The sequence below is a fragment of the Ambystoma mexicanum genome, chromosome 11 (genome assembly GCF_040938575.1).
Source record: "Ambystoma mexicanum isolate Mex_15411 chromosome 11, UKY_AmexF1_1, whole genome shotgun sequence".
Taxonomy (NCBI): Eukaryota; Metazoa; Chordata; class Amphibia; order Caudata; family Ambystomatidae; genus Ambystoma; species Ambystoma mexicanum.
Genome location: NC_090934.1, coordinates 35,957,228 through 35,978,519, shown reverse-complemented (window position 1 = coordinate 35,978,519; position 21,292 = coordinate 35,957,228). Strand labels below are relative to the sequence as shown.

The 21,292-nt window shown below is 51.5% G+C and overlaps 1 protein-coding gene across 2 annotated transcripts in view; it reads right to left on the bottom strand.

Annotated features, from left to right (window-relative positions):
- Positions 1–21,078, bottom strand: part of LOC138503040 (myotubularin-related protein 9-like) — a 564,386-nt gene extending 543,308 nt beyond the window's left edge. Inside the window, exon 1 of one of the 2 annotated variants that reach the window (XM_069622476.1) lies at positions 20,672–21,078. The gene's annotated coding sequence lies outside the window, so the exon portion shown is untranslated. The remainder of the gene's footprint in view (positions 1–20,671) is intronic. The other variant, XM_069622479.1, reaches the window with a different exon arrangement.
- Between the last annotated feature and the right edge of the window lie 214 nt (positions 21,079–21,292).

The following is a 21,292-nucleotide window of genomic DNA, read 5'->3' as shown; positions in this document are numbered from 1 at the left end:
AAAAGAAAGGCGGGAAACGCCAAATCCCGACAGTAGAGAGAGTCCCTATGTCGGGAACCTCACCCTTGGACTCTACATTACAGAATCCGAGTCATTTAGTCCGCCTACCAGTTACATTTTCCTTAGATCATGGTGTTTTATTCCAGACAACAGCCGTGGTCGATTCAGGTGCAACAGGTAATTATTTTGATCAACGTTTTGCTGCCATGTCAAGTATACCACTGGTTCGCAAAACTATACCTGAAACAGTGAATGCAGTGGATGGTTCACTTCTTGTCTCAGGAATGGTTACTCACCAAACAGTTCCACTACATATGAGTACTGATGAAGGCCATACTGAAGACATATCCTTTGATAACATTAAAGCACCAGCTTACAAAGTCATTCTGGGCATTCCATGGTTGAAACTTCATAATCCTGCCATCGACTGGTCGACATCTCAGATTCAGTTTCCTTCCAATATGTGCAACACTCGATGTACTACATTACTCGGTATTACACATGATAGTCCAGTCAAGGCGCTAGTTTCGCCTAGGATGCATATTGGAGCTGTCTCTAAAAACGTTACTTCTGTGATACCTTCTCAATATGCAGATTATACAGATGTTTTTGACAAAGGGATGGCGGAGACTCTACCCCCACATAGAGCTTATGATTGCCCAATAGACCTAATTCCGGGAGTAAAAATACCATCCGGCAGAGTATACTACCTCACTCTCAAAGAAGACGAAGTCCTTAAAGATTACATAGACAAGGCTTTGACCATGGGATTTATTTGTTCTTCCAAATCACCAATTTCATCACCACTTTTCTTTGTTCCTAAGAAGGAAGGGGATCTACGTCCTTGTATTGATTATCGTGCTTTGAATGCAGCAACCATAAAAAAAAACAGTATCCTCTTCCTCTGATTTCTGTCCTTCTTGATCAATTGGGTTCTTCCAAAATATTCACTAAGCTTGATCTCAGAGGAGCTTACAATCTCGTCAGCATGAGAGAAGGGGATGAATGGAAGACCGCATTTAAAACACGTTACGGTCTATTTGAGTATCTTGTCATGCCTTTTGGCTTATGTAATGCCCCGGCCACCTTTCAAGCTTTCATGAACGATCTGCTTTACGACATTCTTGATCAATTTGTTGTTGTCTACCTGGATGACATTTTGATTTACTCTCAAAACCAGGAAGACCAAGAAAAACATGTCAAGACATTACTCCAACGTCTGAGAGAACATAGACTGTTTGTTAAAGCCGAAAAGTGCATATTTCATGCCTCAGAGGTGGAATTTCTTGGATATGACCTTACTAACAATGGTGTGCGCATGAGTCAATCCAAAATTAGTGCGATCCTGGAATGGCCTGTGCCCAATTCACTTAAATCATTACAATCATTCCTGGAATTTGCAAATTTCTACAGGCGCTTCATCAATGGCTTTTCTGAAATATCTGCACCACTTAACTCTCTGACAAGTGCCAAAGTACCATTTGTATGGTCTTCAGAAGCTCAGAGAGCATTTGAGCAATTAAAATCAGCATTCACTTCCGCTCCTGTCCTCAAACATCCTGATCCTGAGCTTCCTTTTTTTGTTGAAGCTGATGCTTCAGATTATGCCATTGGGGCGGTATTGTCTCAAACCTGTCCGCATTCGGGAGAGATCCATCCTGTTGCCTATTTCTCTCGTAAATTGACAGCTTACGAAAAGAATTACTCCATCACAGAACGCAAACTTCTAGCCATCAGAGACGCATTCTTGGAATGGAGGCATCATCTTTTGGGGGCCAAACACCTTGTAACTGTATACTCTGATCACCGCTGTCTGTTAGCCTTCAAATCTATGAAATGTCTTACGACTAGACAGGCGCGGTGGCATTTATTCTTTTCACAATATCAATTCATTATCACATACCGTCCAGCTAAAGCCCAAGTTCCGGCTGATACTCTCTCACGCTTACATGCGGATGGTCAGTCTCAACAGCTCAAAGCTCTTCCTTTTCTACCAAACAAGGTTGTTTGTGGTTGTTCGGTTCAGCCCTCTTTGCGTTCAATCATCCTTGATTGGGTTTCAAAACATCCAAAAGAGATCATTGACCTCAATCTCGAAATCATTCAAGGTATGCCATTCATTCAAGGGCGCGTCTATATACCCTCAGGTCAAGCTAGAGAATTAGCTCTTCAGTGGTCTCACGATTCCTTGATTGCTGCACATCCAGGAAGTCAAAAAACTCTTGAAACCTTACGCCGTTGGGCTTGGTGGCCTTCCATAGTTCGTGATGTAAAGGATTACATTTTGACTTGTTCCATATGCACTCAGTGTAAAACTTCTAGAGCCAAACCAGTTGGATTGTTGCAACCTCTTCCTGTGCCGTACAAACCTCGGCAGATGCTGTCAATGGATTTCATTGTGGAACTTCCTGACATTCAGGGCTATGAGTTGCAACCTCTTCCTGTGCCGTACAAACCTTGGCAGATGCTGTCAATGGATTTCATTGTGGAACTTCCTGACATTCAGGGCTATGACACTATTTGGGTAATTGTTGATTACTTTACTAAATATGCATTGTTCATACCTTGTTCAGGTTTGCCTGCAGCTCCAGAATTGGCTAAACTGTTCTTGACGAATGTGTTTTGTTTCTTTGGCTTACCCTCGGTTATTGTTTCCGATCCTGGCACGCAATTTACGTCACGATTCTGGAAGGCTCTTACAACTTCTTTGGGTATTGAAGACAGGTATTCCTCGGCTTACCATCCTCAAACGGATGGGCAGACTGAGAGAACTAATGCTACCATCGAACAGTATCTACGCTGTTTATGCCTTCAGTACCAACAGTCTTGGTTTACTTCTTTACCTTATGCAGAATTTGCATATAACAACTCTATGCATACATCAACTGGAGTTTCTCCCTTTTTTGCCCTGTATGGTGGTCATCCTAGGGCACTTCCACTTGACCCGGTATTACCGGCCATTAATCCTGCAGCAAAAGATTGCATCAGAGATCTCGATAAGATTCATCGGGATGTACGCTGTCATTTACTCCAAGCTCAAGATCGTGCCAAGAAGTATGCCGATGTACATCGATCACCTGCTCCAGTCTATCGTAGTGGCATGAATGTGTGGGTTTCATCCCGCAATTTGTGAATTGCAGGCAAACGCTCGCTTTTGCCCAAATTTGTGGGACCCTATGTCATCACTGATGTCATCAATCCTGTGGCAGTTAAGCTTTCTCTGCCACGATCTTGGCGCATACATCCAGTCTTTCACGTCTCCTTGATCAAGCCTTTCATCCCTGGGACCCGTCTGCCTACTCGTCCTTCGCCGATTTTGGTGGATGGTGAGGAGGAATATGAGGTCTCGCGTATCCTGGACTGCAGGGTGTCTAGGGGTACGTTGTTCTCCCTCGTGGATTGGAAGGGGTATGGGCCTGAGGATCGTACTTGGGAGCCACTCTCCAATTTGCATTGTCCGGATCTTCTGAGGAGCTTTCATTCCATCAGGGGGTTGCCGGTGTCTTTGGGGGAGGATGCTGTTACACTTCAGACTTCCCCGCGGGCATCCTCGCAAAATACAACTTCTTTACAGGCTCCTCTATGGTCCAGGTACAAGCTACCATGGCGTCTGTACAAACGTCGACGCACTCCAGGTCATCTGACACGTCTTGTACGTGGAAGACGCACAGCAAGCCACGCCCCTCTTACGACTATAAAACCACTGTCTTCCAAGGGGCTCGTTGCTGCCAATTAGCGTTACCAGCTATACGCGGTTTTTGTACCGTTTCCTCTTCGTGTTTCCTTACACAAATCCTTCTGAACTCCTGGTTTTGACCCTTTGCCTGACTTTTGGATTGGTTCGTCTCATCCTTTATTCCTGTCGTGCTGATCTGGTTGTTGGACTCGGAACGCTACTGGATACGTCTCTCTTCTTTGGCGGTTCTTCCCAGCTGCCGCTCTGCTCTTCAATTGCCGTCTTCTATCTGGATCATCTCAACAGCTACTCAGCTATACTCAGGTACTCAGGTACATACCTATTGCCTTCCAAGGATATTGTCTTCTGTTGGATTCTGGAACATTGAGTGACTTTTCTTGTGATTGCTCTTAAGTGCACATGAACGCCCTCCTGAACTGCACCAATCCGGCACTAGTGCGTCCCTCGTGCCGTTCGGGGTTACTTACCTGTACTAACTTCCCTGTTTGTTATTTTCTCCTGTCGTTGTTTTCAAAATCCTGGACTCCTCTTACTCTACTATCTTATTTCAGGTCAGTGGTTATCAATCCTACAGCTATAGTGGGAACCGATACTGAATTAGTTCAATTCCACTAATTTGTGTTATTCTTTATTTAGATCATTCCCGGGGAAATTCAACTCCACTCCAATATCTATATAGGTAGTTGTCCCATCATTTCATCTGTTCTAATTACTTGCATAATATCAACACTGTCTAATATTTTGGTATTCTTTTGCAGCATTGGTATTGGCGGTGTGTGTTCTCCCCGCTCTTTTATTCAATTGACATCTCTGTCTGTTCTAACTAAAACAGCAGAGAGGTACATTGTGGAAAAGAGCCGCTCTTTGAGGAAGCCTGAGTCTTGTACTCAGGGGAGCTGGGATGGAAGGCTGAGTTTGGAATCTTATACCACCAACATCTCCAAGGTCATTATCTCTGTACCTTCGGCCTACTCGGAGTGGTGAGTAACACTGAGGGAAGCTTGCACCTGCTGCCCTGCTTTGAGTGATGGAAGCTTGCCTCTGGTGTCATGGTCTGTGTGAGGGAAGCTTGCCTCTGCTGCCCTGCTTTGAGGGACAGAAGCTTGCCTCTGGTGTAATCTTCTGAGTAAGGGAAGCTTGCCTCTGCTGTCTTGCTCTGAGTGACGGAAGCTTGCCCCTGGTGTCATGGTCTGTGTGAGGGAAGCTTGCCCTTGGTGTCATGGTCTGTGTGAGGGAAGAGTGCACTGATTCCGTCACACAAAACTGGATATCAGAGACAATCTTCACTCACACAGAACCGGACAACAGGGTCAAGTGTCTCTTCCATATGTCCCTCACAAGCATGCTCACAGAACAAACGCGGCAAAACCAGTAGCAGTGCAAGCTTCCCCTGAAAAGAACAGGATAGCAGAGACAGGCGTCTCTCACACAGAACAAGGCTGCAGGGTCAATCTTATCTTCAATGTGTCCCTCACAAACATACACACAGAACAAAGACAGCAAAGTCAGTAGCGGTGCAAGGGTCCTTCACACAGAGCAGGACAGCTGGGGTGAGCCCCCCCCCATATAGCCATACTCAGAACAACACAGCCAGCAGCGGTGCATATCTCTCCCTCTCACACACACACACACATCCAGCAGTAGTACACGCCTCTCTCTCTCACACACACAGCCAGCAACAGTGCAATGCTCTCTCTCTCACACACACAGCCAGCAGCGGTGCAAGACTCTCTCTCTCACACACACAGCCAGCAGCGGTGCAAGTCTCTCTCTCTCTCTCTCTCTCTCTCTCTCTCTCTCTCTCTCTCACACACACACACACAGCCAGCAGCAGTGCAAGCCTCTCTCTCTCACACACACACAGCCAGCAGCGATGGAGGCTCTCTCTCTCACACACACAGCCAGCAGAGGTGCAAGTCTCTCTCTCTCTCTCTCTCTCACACACACACACACAGCCATTAGCGGTGCAAGGCTCTCTCTTTCACACACACAGCCAGCAAAGGTGCAAGTCTTTCTCTCTCACACACACAGGCAGCAGCAGTGCAAGTCTCTCTCTCTCTCTCTCTCTCTCTCTCTCTCTCTCTCTCTCACACACACACAGCCAGCAGCAGTGCAAGCCTCTCTCTCTCTCTCTCTCTCACACACACACAGCCAGCAGCAGTGCAAGCCTCTCTCTCTCACAAACACAGGCAGCAGCAGTGCAAGTCTCTCTCTCTCCCTCTCTCACACACACACAGCCAGCAGCAGTGCAAGCCTCTCTCTCTCTCGCACACAGCCAGCAGCGGTGCAAGCCTCTCTCTCTCTCACACACACAGCAGCAGTGCAAGTGTCTCTCTCTCTCTCACACAGCCAGAAGCGGAGCAAGCCCCCCCCCCCTCTCTCTCTCTCTCTCTCTCACGCACACACACACAGCCAGCAGTGGTGCAAGCCTCTCTTTCTCACACACAGCCAGCAGCGGTGCAAGCCCCTCTCTCTCCCACACACACAGCCAGCAGCGGTGCAAGCCTCTCTCTCACACACACAGCCAGCAGCAGTGCAGGCCTCTCTCTCTCTCTCTCTCTCGCTCTCTCTCTCTCTCACACACACACACAAAGCCAGCAGCGGTGCAAGCCTCTCTCTCTCACACACACACAGACAGCAGCAGTGCCAGCTTCTCTCTCTCTCACACACACACACACAGCCAGCAGCGGTGCAAGTCTCTCTCTCTCTCTCTCGCTCTCTCTCTCTCTCACACACACACACACACACACACACACACACACACACACACACACACACACACACACACAGCCAGCAGCGGTGCAAGCCTCTCTCTCTCTCTCTCTCAGATGCAGCCAGCAGCGGTGCATGGCTCTCTCTCGCACACACACAGCCAGCAGCAGTGCAAGCCTCTCTCTCTCTCACACACACACAGCCAGCAGCAGTGCAAGCATCTCTCTCTCTCGCACACAGCCAGCAGCGGTGCAAGCCTCTCTCTCTCTTTCGCACACAGCCAGCAGCAGTGCAAGTCTCTCTCTCTCACACACACACAGCCAGCAGCGGTGCAAAGCTCTCTCTCTCACCACACACAGCCAGCAGCGGTGCAAGCCTCTCTCGCTCTCTCACACACAGCCAGTAGCAGTGCAAGGCTCTCTCTCTCACACACACACAGCCATCAGCGGTGCAAGCCTCTCTCTCTCTCTCTCTCTCTCTCTCTCTCTCTCTCACTCTCTCACACACACACACACAGCCAGCAGCGGTGCGAGCCTCTCTCTCTCTCACACACAGCCAGCAGCGGTGCAAGCCTCTCTCTCTCTCTCTCATACACAGCCAGCAGCGGTGCAAGCCTCCCTCTCTCTCTCTCTCTCACAGCTAGCAGCGGTGCAAGCCTCTCTCTCTCTCACACACACAGCCAGCAGCGGTGCATGCCTCTCTCTCTCTCACACACACAGGCACCAGCGATGCAAGCCTCTCTCTCTCTCACACCTTCAGCCAGCAGCGGTGCAATTCTCTCTCTCTCTCTCTCTCTCTCTCACACACACACAGCCAGCAGCAGTGCAAGCCTCTCTCTCTCACACACACACACAGCCAGCAGCGGTGAAAGCCTCCCTCTCTCTCTCTCACACACAGCCGAAAGCGGTGCATGCCTCTCTCTCTCACACACACACACAGCCAGCAGCGGTGCAAGCCTCTCTCTCTCACACAGCCAGCAGCGGTGCAAGGCTCTCTCTCTCTCACACACACACAGCCAGCAGCGGTGCAAGGCTCTCTCTCTCTCACACACACACAGCCAGCAGCGGTGCAAGCCTCTCTCTCTCACACAGCCAGCAGCAGTGCAAGGATCTCTCTCTCTCACACACACACAGCCAGCAGCGGTGCAAGGCTCTCTCTCTCTCACACACACACAGCCAGCAGCGGTGAAAGCCTCCCTCTCTCTCTCTCTCACACACAGCCAGTAGCGGTGCAAGGCTCTCTCTCTCACACACACACACAGCCAGCAGCGATCCAAGCCTCTCTCTCACACACACAGCCAGCAGCGGTGCAAGGCTCTCTCTCTCACACACACACACAGCCAGCAGCGGTGCAAGCCCCTCTCTCTCTCACACACACACACACCCAGCAGCGGTGCAAGCCTCTCTCACTCAAACACACTGCCAACAGCGGTGCAAGCCCCTCTCTCACACACATAGCCAGCAGCGGTGCAAGGCTCTCTCTCTCACACACACACACACACACAGCCAGCAGCGGTGCAAGCCTCTCTCGCTCTCTCACGCACAGCCAGTAGCAGTGCAAGCCTCTCTCTGTCTCACACACACAGCCAGCAGCGGTGCAAGCCTCTCTCTCTCACACACACAGCCAGCAGTGGTGCAAGCCCCTCTCTCTCTCACACACACACACACCCAGCAGCGGTGCAAGCCTCTCTCACTCAAACACACTGCCAACAGCGGTGCAAGCCCCTCTCTCACACACATAGCCAGCAGCGGTGCAAGGCTCTCTCTCTCTCACACACACACACACACACAGCCAGCAGCGGTGCAAGCCTCTCTCGCTCTCTCACGCACAGCCAGTAGCAGTGCAAGCCTCTCTCTGTCTCACACACACAGCCAGCAGCGGTGCAAGCCTCTCTCTCTCACACACACAGCCAGCAGTGGTGCAAGCCTCTATCTCACACACACAGCCAGCAGCGGTGCAAGCCTCTCTCTCACACACACAGCCAGCAGCGGTGCAAGGCTCTCTCTCACACATGCATAGCCAGCAGCGGTGCAAGCCTCTCTCTCACGCACAGCCAGTAGCAGTGCAAGCCTCTCTCTCTCTCTCTCTCTCTCTCTCTCTCTCTCACACAGACACAGCCAGCAGTGGTGCAAGCCTCTCTCTCTCACACACACAGCCAGCAGCGGTGCAAGCCTCTCTCTCTCACTCACACACACAGCCAGCAGCGGTGCAAGCCCCTCTCTCTCTCACACACACAGCCAGCAGCAGTGCAAGGCTCTCTCTCTCGCACACAGCCAGCAGCGGTGCAAGCCCCCCCTTTCTCTCTCTCTCTCTCTCTCTCTCACACACACACACACAGCAGCGGTGCAAGGCTCTCTCTCTCTCTCTCTCTCTCTCACACACACACACAGCAGCAGCAGTGTAAGCTTCCCACATATCATACGGGACAGGACAGCAGGGGCAGGCTTTTCTCACCCTCTATCCCCACCTCCCTCCCCAAATACAACACCCACAGAAGTAGGGGAAGCTTCCCTCATTCACAGAACAAGTACACATGAGTAGCAACACATACACGGTACAGCACACATCCCTCACACACATACAGACTAGACAAAGCACAGGTAGCAACAGCAGGGACGTCATTTCACCATAATGCCAGGGGGAGCGAAGTGATATCACACGACCCTGGACCTCTAATGACATCACAGGAAGTGATGTCATTTGACCCCACCCTGAAAAGATATTGCGGGAAGCGGTGGAACACGACTTTTCACTCCATGACAAAGCAGGAAGTGGCATCACATAGCATTGTTCCTAAGTACACTACGAAAAATATGGTTGTTACGATATCACTATAATGTGATATGCATTTCATAAAAGCTTCCTTCACACTCAAGAGAATCAGGATAGGCGACAACAGTGCAAGCGTCCTTCACACTCAGAACAGGTTCAGCATTGAAGGGGACAGAGCAAGCTTCCTTCACACTCAGGACAGGTTCAGCATTGAAGGGGACAGAGCAAGATTTCTTCACACTCAGGACAGGTTCAGCATAAGAGGTAACAGAGCAAGCTTCCTTCACACTCGGAACAGACTCAGCAAGGGAGGTGACAGACCAAGCTTCCTTCACACTCACAACATAATCAGCATGGGCGACAACAGAGCAAGCTTCCTTCACATTCAAGAGAATCAGGATAGGCGACAACAGTGCAAGCTTGCGTCACACTCAGAACAGGTTCAGCATGGGCGACAACAGAGCAAGCTTCCTTCACACTCAGAACAGGTTCAGCATGGGAGGTAACAGAGCAAGCTTCACACTCAGAACAGGTTCAGCATGGGCGACAACAGAGCAAGCTTCCTTCACACTCAGAACAGGTTCAGCATGGGAGGTAACAGAGCAAGCTTCCTTCACGCTCAGAACCCGTTCAGCATGGGAGGTAACAGAGCAAGCTTCACACTCAGAAAAGGTTCAGCATGGGCGACAACAGAGCAAGCTTCCTTCACACTCAGAACAGGTTCAGCATTGAAGGGGACAGAGCAAGCGTCCTTCACAGTCAGAACAGGCTCAGCATGGGAGGTAACAGAGCAAGCTTCCTTCACACTCAGAACAGGTTCAGCATTGAAGGGGACAGAGCAAGCTTCCTTCACACTCAGAACAGGTTCAGCATTGAAGGGGACAGAGCAAGCTTTCTTCACACTAAGAACAGTTTCAGCATGGGCGTCAACAGAGCAAGCTTCCTTCACACTCAGAACAGGTTTAGCATGAGAGGTAACAGAGCAAGCTTCCTTCACGCTCAGAACACGTTCAGCATGTGAGGTAACAGAGCAAGCTTCCTTCACACTCAGAACACGTTCAGCATGGGCGGGGCCAGAGCAAGCTTCCTTCACACTCAGAACAGGTTCAGCATACGAGGTAACAGAGCAAGCTTCCTTCACACTCAGAACAGGTTCAGCATGGGAGGTAACAGAGCAAGCTTCCTTTACACTCAGAACAGGCTCAGCCTGGGAGGTAACAGAGCAAGCTTCCTTCACACTCAGAACACGTTCAGCATGGGAGGCAACAGAGCAAGCTTCCTTCACACTCAGAACAGGTTCAGCATGGGAGGTAACAGAGCAAGCTTCCTTCACACTCCGAACAGGTTCAGCATGGGAGGTAACAGAGCAAGCTTCCTTCACACTCAGAACAGACTCAGCAAGGGAGGTGACAGACCAAGCTTCCTTCACACTCAGAACAGGTTCAGCATAGGAGGTAACAGAGCAAGCTTCCTTCACACTAAGAACAGTTTCAGCATGGGCGTCAACAGAGCAAGCTTCCTTCACACTCAGAACAGGTTTAGCATGGGCGGGGCCAGAGCAAGCTTCCTTCACACTGAGAACAGGCTCAGCATGGGCGACAACAGAGCAAGCTTCCTTCACACTCGGAACAGGTTCAGCATGGGATGTAACGGAGCAAGCTTCCTTCACAGTCTGAACAGGTTCAGCATAGCAGGTAACAGAGCAAGCTTCCTTCACACTCCGAACAGGTTCAGCATAGGAGGTCACAGAGCAAGCTTCCTTCACACTCAGGACAGGTTCAGTATGGGCGGAAACAGAGCAAGCTTCCTTCACACTCCGAACAGGTTCAGCATGGGAGGTAACAGAGCAAGCCTCCTTCACACTCAGCACAGGTTCAGCATGGGAGGTACCAGAGCAAGCTTCATACACACTCAGAACAGGCTCAGCATTGAAGGGGACAGAGCAAGCTTCCTTCACACTCAGGACAGGTTCAGTATGGGCGGAAACAGAGCAAGCGTCCTTCACACTCAGCACAGGTTCAGCATGGGAGGTACCAGAGCAAGCTTCATACACACTCAGAACAGGCTCAGCATTGAAGGGGACAGAGCAAGCTTCCTTCACACTCAGGACAGGTTCAGTATGGGCGAAAACAGAGCAAGCTTCCTTCACACTCAGAACACGTTCAGCATGGGAGGCAACAGAGCAAGCTTCCTTCACACTCAGAACACGTTCAGCATGGGAGGTAACAGAGCAAGCTTCCTTCACACTCAGAACAGGTTCAGCATAGGAGGTAACAGAGCAAGCTTCCTTCACACTCAGAACACGTTCCGCATGGGCGGGGCCAGAGCAAGCTTCCTTCACACTCAGAACAGGTTCAGCATAAGAGGTAACAGAGCAAGCTTCCTTCACACTCAGAACAGGTTCAGCATGGGAGGTAACAGAGCAAGCTTCCTTCACACTCAGAACAGGCTCAGCCTGGGAGGTAACAGAGCAAGCTTCCTTCACACTCAGAACACGTTCAGCATGGGAGGCAACAGAGCAAGCTTCCTTCACACTCAGAACAGGTTCAGCATGGGAGGTAATAGAGCAAGCTTCCGTCACACTCCGAACAGGTTCAGCATGGGAGGTAACAGAGCAAGCTTCCTTCACACTCATCACCGGTTCAGCATGGGAGGTAACAGAGCAAGCTTCCTTCACACTCAGAACAGGTTCAGCATTGAAGGGGACAGAGCAAGCTTCCTTCACACTCAGAACAGGTTCAGCATTGAAGGGGACAGAGCAAGCTTTCTTCACACTAAGAACAGTTTCAGCATGGGCGTCAACAGAGCAAGCTTCCTTCACACTCAGAACAGGTTTAGCATGAGAGGTAACAGAGCAAGCTTCCTTCACGCTCAGAACACGTTCAGCATGTGAGGTAACAGAGCAAGCTTCCTTCACACTCAGAACACGTTCAGCATGGGCGGGGCCAGAGCAAGCTTCCTTCACACTCAGAACAGGTTCAGCATACGAGGTAACAGAGCAAGCTTCCTTCACACTCAGAACAGGTTCAGCATGGGAGGTAACAGAGCAAGCTTCCTTTACACTCAGAACAGGCTCAGCCTGGGAGGTAACAGAGCAAGCTTCCTTCACACTCAGAACACGTTCAGCATGGGAGGCAACAGAGCAAGCTTCCTTCACACTCAGAACAGGTTCAGCATGGGAGGTAACAGAGCAAGCTTCCTTCACACTCCGAACAGGTTCAGCATGGGAGGTAACAGAGCAAGCTTCCTTCACACTCAGAACAGACTCAGCAAGGGAGGTGACAGACCAAGCTTCCTTCACACTCAGAACAGGTTCAGCATAGGAGGTAACAGAGCAAGCTTCCTTCACACTAAGAACAGTTTCAGCATGGGCGTCAACAGAGCAAGCTTCCTTCACACTCAGAACAGGTTTAGCATGGGCGGGGCCAGAGCAAGCTTCCTTCACACTGAGAACAGGCTCAGCATGGGCGACAACAGAGCAAGCTTCCTTCACACTCGGAACAGGTTCAGCATGGGATGTAACGGAGCAAGCTTCCTTCACAGTCTGAACAGGTTCAGCATAGCAGGTAACAGAGCAAGCTTCCTTCACACTCCGAACAGGTTCAGCATAGGAGGTCACAGAGCAAGCTTCCTTCACACTCAGGACAGGTTCAGTATGGGCGGAAACAGAGCAAGCTTCCTTCACACTCAGAACACGTTCAGCATGGGAGGCAACAGAGCAAGCTTCCTTCACACTCAGAACACGTTCAGCATGGGAGGTAACAGAGCAAGCTTCCTTCACACTCAGAACAGGTTCAGCATAGGAGGTAACAGAGCAAGCTTCCTTCACACTCAGAACACGTTCCGCATGGGCGGGGCCAGAGCAAGCTTCCTTCACACTCAGAACAGGTTCAGCATAAGAGGTAACAGAGCAAGCTTCCTTCACACTCAGAACAGGTTCAGCATGGGAGGTAACAGAGCAAGCTTCCTTCACACTCAGAACAGGCTCAGCCTGGGAGGTAACAGAGCAAGCTTCCTTCACACTCAGAACACGTTCAGCATGGGAGGCAACAGAGCAAGCTTCCTTCACACTCAGAACAGGTTCAGCATGGGAGGTAATAGAGCAAGCTTCCGTCACACTCCGAACAGGTTCAGCATGGGAGGTAACAGAGCAAGCTTCCTTCACACTCATCACCGGTTCAGCATGGGAGGTAACAGAGCAAGCTTCCTTCACAATCAGAACAGGTTCAGCATAGGAGGTAACAGAGCAAGCTTCCTTCATACTAAGAACAGTTTCAGCATGGGAGGTAACAGAGCAAGCTTCCTTCACACTGAGAACACATTCAGCATGGGAGGTAACAGAGCAAGCTTCCTTACACTCAGAACAGGCTCAGCATGGGCGACAACAGAGCAAGCTTCCTTCACACTCAGAACAGACTCAGCATGGGAGGTGACAGAGCAAGCTTCCTTCACACTCAGAACAGGCTCAGCATGGGCGACAACAGAGCCAGCTTCCTTCACACTCAGAAACCGTTCAGCATGGGAGGCAACAGAGCAAGCTTCCTTCACACTCCGAACAGGTTCAGCATGGGAGGTAACAGAGCAAGCTTCCTTCACACTCAGAACAGACTCAGCAAGGGAGGTGACAGACCAAGCTTCCTTCACACTCAGAACAGGTTCAGCATAGGAGGTAACAGAGCAAGCTTCCTTCACACTAAGAACAGTTTCAGCATGGGCGTCAACAGAGCAAGCTTCCTTCACACTCAGAACAGGTTTAGCATGGGCGGGGCCAGAGCAAGCTTCCTTCACACTGAGAACAGGCTCAGCATGGGCGACAACAGAGCAAGCTTCCTTCACACTCGGAACAGGTTCAGCATGGGATGTAACGGAGCAAGCTTCCTTCACAGTCTGAACAGGTTCAGCATAGCAGGTAACAGAGCAAGCTTCCTTCACACTCCGAACAGGTTCAGCATAGGAGGTCACAGAGCAAGCTTCCTTCACACTCAGGACAGGTTCAGTATGGGCGGAAACAGAGCAAGCTTCCTTCACACTCCGAACAGGTTCAGCATGGGAGGTAACAGAGCAAGCCTCCTTCACACTCAGCACAGGTTCAGCATGGGAGGTACCAGAGCAAGCTTCATACACACTCAGAACAGGCTCAGCATTGAAGGGGACAGAGCAAGCTTCCTTCACACTCAGTACAGGTTCAGTATGGGCGGAAACAGAGCAAGCGTCCTTCACACTCAGCACAGGTTCAGCATGGGAGGTACCAGAGCAAGCTTCATACACACTCAGAACAGGCTCAGCATTGAAGGGGACAGAGCAAGCTTCCTTCACACTCAGGACAGGTTCAGTATGGGCGGAAACAGAGCAAGCTTCCTTCACACTCAGAACACGTTCAGCATGGGAGGTAACAGAGCAAGCTTCCTTCACACTCAGAACAGGTTCAGCATAGTAGGTAACAGAGCAAGCTTCCTTCACACTCAGAACACGTTCCGCATGGGCGGGGCCAGAGCAAGCTTCCTTCACACTCAGAACAGGTTCAGCATAAGAGGTAACAGAGCAAGCTTCCTTCACACTCAGAACAGGTTCAGCATGGGAGGTAACAGAGCAAGCTTCCTTCACACTCAGAACAGGCTCAGCCTGGGAGGTAACAGAGCAAGCTTCCTTCACACTCAGAACACGTTCAGCATGGGAGGCAACAGAGCAAGCTTCCTTCACACTCAGAACAGGTTCAGCATGGGAGGTAACAGAGCAAGCTTCCTTCACACTCCGAACAGGTTCAGCATGGGAGGTAACAGAGCAAGCTTCCTTCACACTCATCATCGGTTCAGCATGGGAGGTAACAGAGCAAGCTTCCTTCACAATCAGAACAGGTTCAGCATAGGAGGTAACAGAGCAAGCTTCCTTCATACTAAGAACAGTTTCAGCATGGGGGGGTAACAGAGCAAGCTTCCTTCACACTGAGAACACATTCAGCATGGGAGGTAACAGAGCAAGCTTCCTTACACTCAGAACAGGCTCAGCATGGGCGACAACAGAGCAAGCTTCCTTCACACTCAGAACAGACTCAGCATGGGAGGTGACAGAGCAAGCTTCCTTCACACTCAGAACAGGCTCAGCATGGGCGACAACAGAGCCAGCTTCCTTCACACTCAGAAACCGTTCAGCATGGGAGGCAACAGAGCAAGCTTCCTTCACACTCCGAACAGGTTCAGCATGGGAGGTAACAGAGCAAGCTTCCTTCACACTCAGAAACCGTTCAGCATGGGAGGCAACAGAGCAAGCTTCCTTCACACTCAGAACAGGTTCAGCATGGGAGGTAACAGAGCAAGCTTCCTTCAAAATCCGAACAGGTTCAGCATAGCAGGTAACAGAGCAAGCTTCCTTCACACTCCGAACAGGTTCAGCATAGGAGGTCACAGAGCAAGCTTCCTTCACACTCAGGACAGGTTCAGTATGGGCGGAAACAGAGCAAGCTTCCTTCACACTCCGAACAGGTTCAGCATGGGAGGTAACAGAGCAAGCCTCCTTCACACTCAGCACAGGTTCAGCATGGGAGGTACCAGAGCAAGCTTCATACACACTCAGAACAGGCTCAGCATTGAAGGGGACAGAGCAAGCTTCCTTCACACTCAGTACAGGTTCAGTATGGGCGGAAACAGAGCAAGCGTCCTTCACACTCAGCACAGGTTCAGCATGGGAGGTACCAGAGCAAGCTTCATACACACTCAGAACAGGCTCAGCATTGAAGGGGACAGAGCAAGCTTCCTTCACACTCAGGACAGGTTCAGTATGGGCGGAAACAGAGCAAGCTTCCTTCACACTCAGAACACGTTCAGCATGGGAGGTAACAGAGCAAGCTTCCTTCACACTCAGAACAGGTTCAGCATAGTAGGTAACAGAGCAAGCTTCCTTCACACTCAGAACACGTTCCGCATGGGCGGGGCCAGAGCAAGCTTCCTTCACACTCAGAACAGGTTCAGCATAAGAGGTAACAGAGCAAGCTTCCTTCACACTCAGAACAGGTTCAGCATGGGAGGTAACAGAGCAAGCTTCCTTCACACTCAGAACAGGCTCAGCCTGGGAGGTAACAGAGCAAGCTTCCTTCACACTCAGAACACGTTCAGCATGGGAGGCAACAGAGCAAGCTTCCTTCACACTCAGAACAGGTTCAGCATGGGAGGTAACAGAGCAAGCTTCCTTCACACTCCGAACAGGTTCAGCATGGGAGGTAACAGAGCAAGCTTCCTTCACACTCATCACCGGTTCAGCATGGGAGGTAACAGAGCAAGCTTCCTTCACAATCAGAACAGGTTCAGCATAGGAGGTAACAGAGCAAGCTTCCTTCATACTAAGAACAGTTTCAGCATGGGGGGGTAACAGAGCAAGCTTCCTTCACACTGAGAACACATTCAGCATGGGAGGTAACAGAGCAAGCTTCCTTACACTCAGAACAGGCTCAGCATGGGCGACAACAGAGCAAGCTTCCTTCACACTCAGAACAGACTCAGCATGGGAGGTGACAGAGCAAGCTTCCTTCACACTCAGAACAGGCTCAGCATGGGCGACAACAGAGCCAGCTTCCTTCACACTCAGAAACCGTTCAGCATGGGAGGCAACAGAGCAAGCTTCCTTCACACTCCGAACAGGTTCAGCATGGGAGGTAACAGAGCAAGCTTCCTTCACACTCAGAAACCGTTCAGCATGGGAGGCAACAGAGCAAGCTTCCTTCACACTCAGAACAGGTTCAGCATGGGAGGTAACAGAGCAAGCTTCCTTCACAATCCGAACAGGTTCAGCATAGGAGGTAACAGAGCAAGCTTCCTTCACATTCACCACAGGTTCAGCATGGGAGGTACCAGAGCAAGCTTCCTTCACACTCCGAACAGGTTCAGCATGGGAGGTAACAGAGCAAGCTTCCTTCACACTCAGAACAGACTCAGCAAGGGAGGTGACAGACCAAGCTTATTTCACACTCAGAACAGGTTCAGCATGGGAGGTAACAGAGCAAGCTTCCTTCACACTAAGAACAGTTTCAGCATGGGCGTCAACAGAGCAAGCTTCCTTCACACTCAGAAGAGGTTTAGCATGGGAGGTAACAGAGCAAGCTTCCTTCACACTCAGAACACGTTCAGCATGGGAGGCAACAGAGCAAGCTTCCTTCACACTCAGAACAGGCTCAGCATGGGCGACAACAGAGCAAGCTTCCTTCACACTCCGAACAGGTTCAGCATGGGAGGTAACAGCGCAAGCTTCCTTCACACTCAGAACACGTTCAGCATGGGAGGCAACAGAGCAAGCTTCCTTCACACTCAGAACAGGCTCAGCATTGAAGGGGACAGAGCAAGCTTCCTTCACACTCCGAACAGGTTCAGCCTGGGAGGTAGCAGAGCAAGCTTCCTTCACACTCCGAACAGGTTCAGCATGGGAGGTAACAGAGCAAGCGTCCTTCACACTCAGCACAGATTCAGCATGGGAGGGGACAGAGCAAGATACCTTCACACTCAGGACAGGTTCAGTATGGGCGGAAACAGAGCAAGCTTCCTTCACACTCAGAAATGGTTCAGCATGGGAGGTCACAAGGCAAGCTTCCTTCACACTCATCACAGGTTCAGCATGGGAGGTAACAGAGCAAGCTTCCTTCACAATCAGAAATGGTTCAGCATGGGAGCGGCCAGAGCAAGCTTCCTTCATACTCACAACAAAATCATGATGGGAGGTAACAGAGCAAGCTTCCTTCATACTCAGAACAGTTTCAGCATAGGGGGCACAGAGCAAGCTTCCTTCACACTCACCACAGGTTCAGCAAGGGAGGTGACAGAGCAAGCTTCATTCATACTCTGAACAGGTTCAGCATAGGAGGTAACAGAGCAAGCGTCCTTCACACTCCGAACAGGTTCAGCATGGGAGGTAACGGACCAAGCTTCCTTCACAGTCTGAACAGGTTCCGCATAGCAGGTAACAGAGCAAGCTTCCTTCACACTCCGAACAGGTTCAGCACGGGAGGTAACAGAGCAAGCTTCCTTCACACTCCGAACAGGTTCAGCATGGGAGGTAACAGAGCAAGTTTCCTTCACACTCCGAACAGGTTCAGCTTAGGAGGTCACAGAGCAAGCTTCCTTCACACTCCGAACAGGTTCAGCATGGGAGGAAACAGAGCAAGCTTCCTTCACACTCAGCACAGGTTCAGCATGGGAGGTGACAGAGCAAGCTTCCTTCACACTCATCACAGGTTCAGCATGGGAGGTAACAGAGCAAGCTTCCTTCACACTCAGAACATGTTCAGCATGGGAGGTAACAGAGCAAGCTTCCTTCACAATCAGAACACGTTCAGCATGGGCGGGGCCAGAGCAAGCTTCCTTCACACTCAGAACAGGCTCAGCATGGACAACAACAGAGCAAGCTCCCTTCACACTCCGAACAGGTTCAGCATGGGAGGTAACAGAGCAAGCTTCCTTCACACTCAGCACAGGTTCAGCCTGGGAGGTACCAGAGCAAGCTTCATACACACCCAGAACAGGCTCAGCATTGAAGGGGACAGAGCAAGCTTCCTTCACACTGCAAACAGGTTCAGCCTGGGAGGTAACAGAGCAAGCTTCCTTCACACTCCGAACAGGTTCAGCATGGGAGGTAACAGAGCAAGCGTCCTTCACACTCAGCATAGGTTCAGCATGGGAGGTACCAGAGCACGCTTCCTTCATACTCACAACAAAATCAGGATGGGAGGTAACAGAGCAAGCTTCCTTCACACTCAGAACATGTTCAGCATGGGAGGTAACAGAGCAAGCTTCCTTCACAATCAGAACACGTTCAGCATGGGCGGGGCCAGAGCAAGCTTCCTTCACACTCAGAACAGGCTCAGCATGGACAACAACAGAGCAAGCTTCCTTCACACTCCGAACAGGTTCAGCATGGGAGGTAACAGAGCAAGCTTCCTTCACACTCAGCACAGGTTCAGCCTGGGAGGTACCAGAGCAAGCTTCATACACACCCAGAACAGGCTCAGCATTGAAGGGGACAGAGCAAGCTTCCTTCACACTCCAAACAGGTTCAGCCTGGGAGGTAACAGAGCAAGCTTCCTTCACACTCCGAACAGGTTCAGCATGGGAGGTAACAGAGCAAGCGTCCTTCACACTCAGCATAGGTTCAGCATGGGAGGTACCAGAGCACGCTTCCTTCATACTCACAACAAAATCAGGATGGGAGGTAACAGAGCAAGCTTCCTTCACACTCACCACAGGTTCAGCAAGGGAGGTGACAGAGCAGGCTTCATTCATACTCTGAACAGGTTCAGCATAGGAGGTAACAGAGCAAGCGTCCTTCACACTCCGAACAGGTTCAGCATGGGAGGTAACGGAGCAAGCTTCCTTCACAGTCTGAACAGGTTCAGCATGGGCGAAAACAGAGCAACCTTCCTTCACACTCCGAACAGGTTCAGCATGGGAGGTAACAGAGCAAGCTTCCTTCACACTCAGCACAGGTTCAGCATGGGAGGTGACAGAGCAAGCTTCCTTCACACTCATCAGAGGTTCAGAATGGGAGGTAACAGAGCAAGCTTCCTTCACAATCAGAAATGGTTCAGCATGGGAGCGGCCAGAGCAAGCTTCCTTCATACTCACAACAAAATCAGGATGGGAGGTAACAGAGCAAGCTTCCTTCACACTCAGAACAGGTTCAGCAAACCCCCCTCACACACACCAAAGAGGGGGAGCAGCAGTGATGCGAGTCTGCGTCGCCCAGACATGATAGAAACACGGACGACAGCACGAGTAGAGTTTTCCTAAACCCTCAGAAGAGGTTCTTCCCGGGCTGCGGCGGCAGGGCAAGCTCCCTGGGCGGAGGCGGCAGGGCAAGCGTCCTGGGCTGCTGCGGCAGGGCAAGCTTTCTGGGCTGCAGCGGCAGGGCAAGCTTCCTGGGCTGCGGCGGCAGGGAAAGCTTCAGCTTCCTGGGCTGCAGCGGTAGGGCAAGCTTCCTGGGCTGCTGCGGCAGGGCAAGCTTCCTGCGCTGCTGCGGCAGGGCAAGCTCCCTGGGCTGCAGCGGCAGAGCAAGCTTCCTGGGCTGCTGTGGCAGGGCAAGCTTCCTGGGCTGCGGCGGCAGGGCAAGCTTCAGCTTCCTGGGCTGCAGCGGCAGGGCAAGCTTCCTGGGCTGCAGCGGCAGGGCAAGCTTCCTGGGCTGCGGCGGCAGGGCAAGCTTCAGCTTCCTGGGCTGCAGCGGCAGGGCAAGCTTTCTGGGCTAGCTTCCTGGGCTGCGGCGGCAGGGTAAGGGGCAGCAGCGGCAGGGCAAGCTTCCCGGGCTGCAAAGGCAGGGCAAGCTTCCCGGGCGGCAGCCGGCATGGCAAGCATCCATCAAGTGTGGTCGTGGGAGCAGCAGCGCCCCTTGACTATCAGACTGTACCCTCAGAACGGGCACATTTCCGACAGCAACAGTGCAAGCCCCCCACCCCCCTGACACCCGCGCGCAAGCTTCCTTCCCACTTGGACAGAGCGTGGCTCGTTTCTCGCGTCTTACTTGTTTCTCGAAGATTCCATCTTAAGATCAGCCCAGCTGTGGTCTGGGGCTCCGGAGGACGAGGGAGGACTCCGAGCACAGCTGGACTCCCATCAGCCAATCAGCGAGGCATGCTGGGAGTGCTCAGAGGGTAGAAATGGGGAAACCCAGAGCTGAGAGGGGGTGGGGGGGGGGTCGGGAGGGTGTGGTGCTACTTCATGTGGTGTGTGCAAATCTGGGAAGTCCGAGCCCCGGGCGGGCGGGGGCACGGAGAGGACGGAACAGGGGGACTGAGCAGCAAGCACCCAGTGTCTTCATGCTGTGATTCTTGGCACTGCAGGCGGAGGGGGCGGGGGTTAGTGTTCATTGCATCAGGAAAGCGCCCAGAGGCCCTGTGCACGGGTTCTGGGCATTACAGGGGGAGGGGACGGGGGTTAGTGTTCATTGCATCGGGAAAGCGCCCAGAGGTCCTGTGCACGGGGTCTGGGCAGGACAGTGACACACGTGGGAACCAGGTGCAGCCAGAGAGAACATGATGCAGTTCCTATGTTTGCCGCCAGAGGGCGCGTGCTCCATGTCTAACAGGGAACCAATCAGCCGGACCTGCTTCCCGGACCATGAGAGCATAAGTTCAGGGCCGGC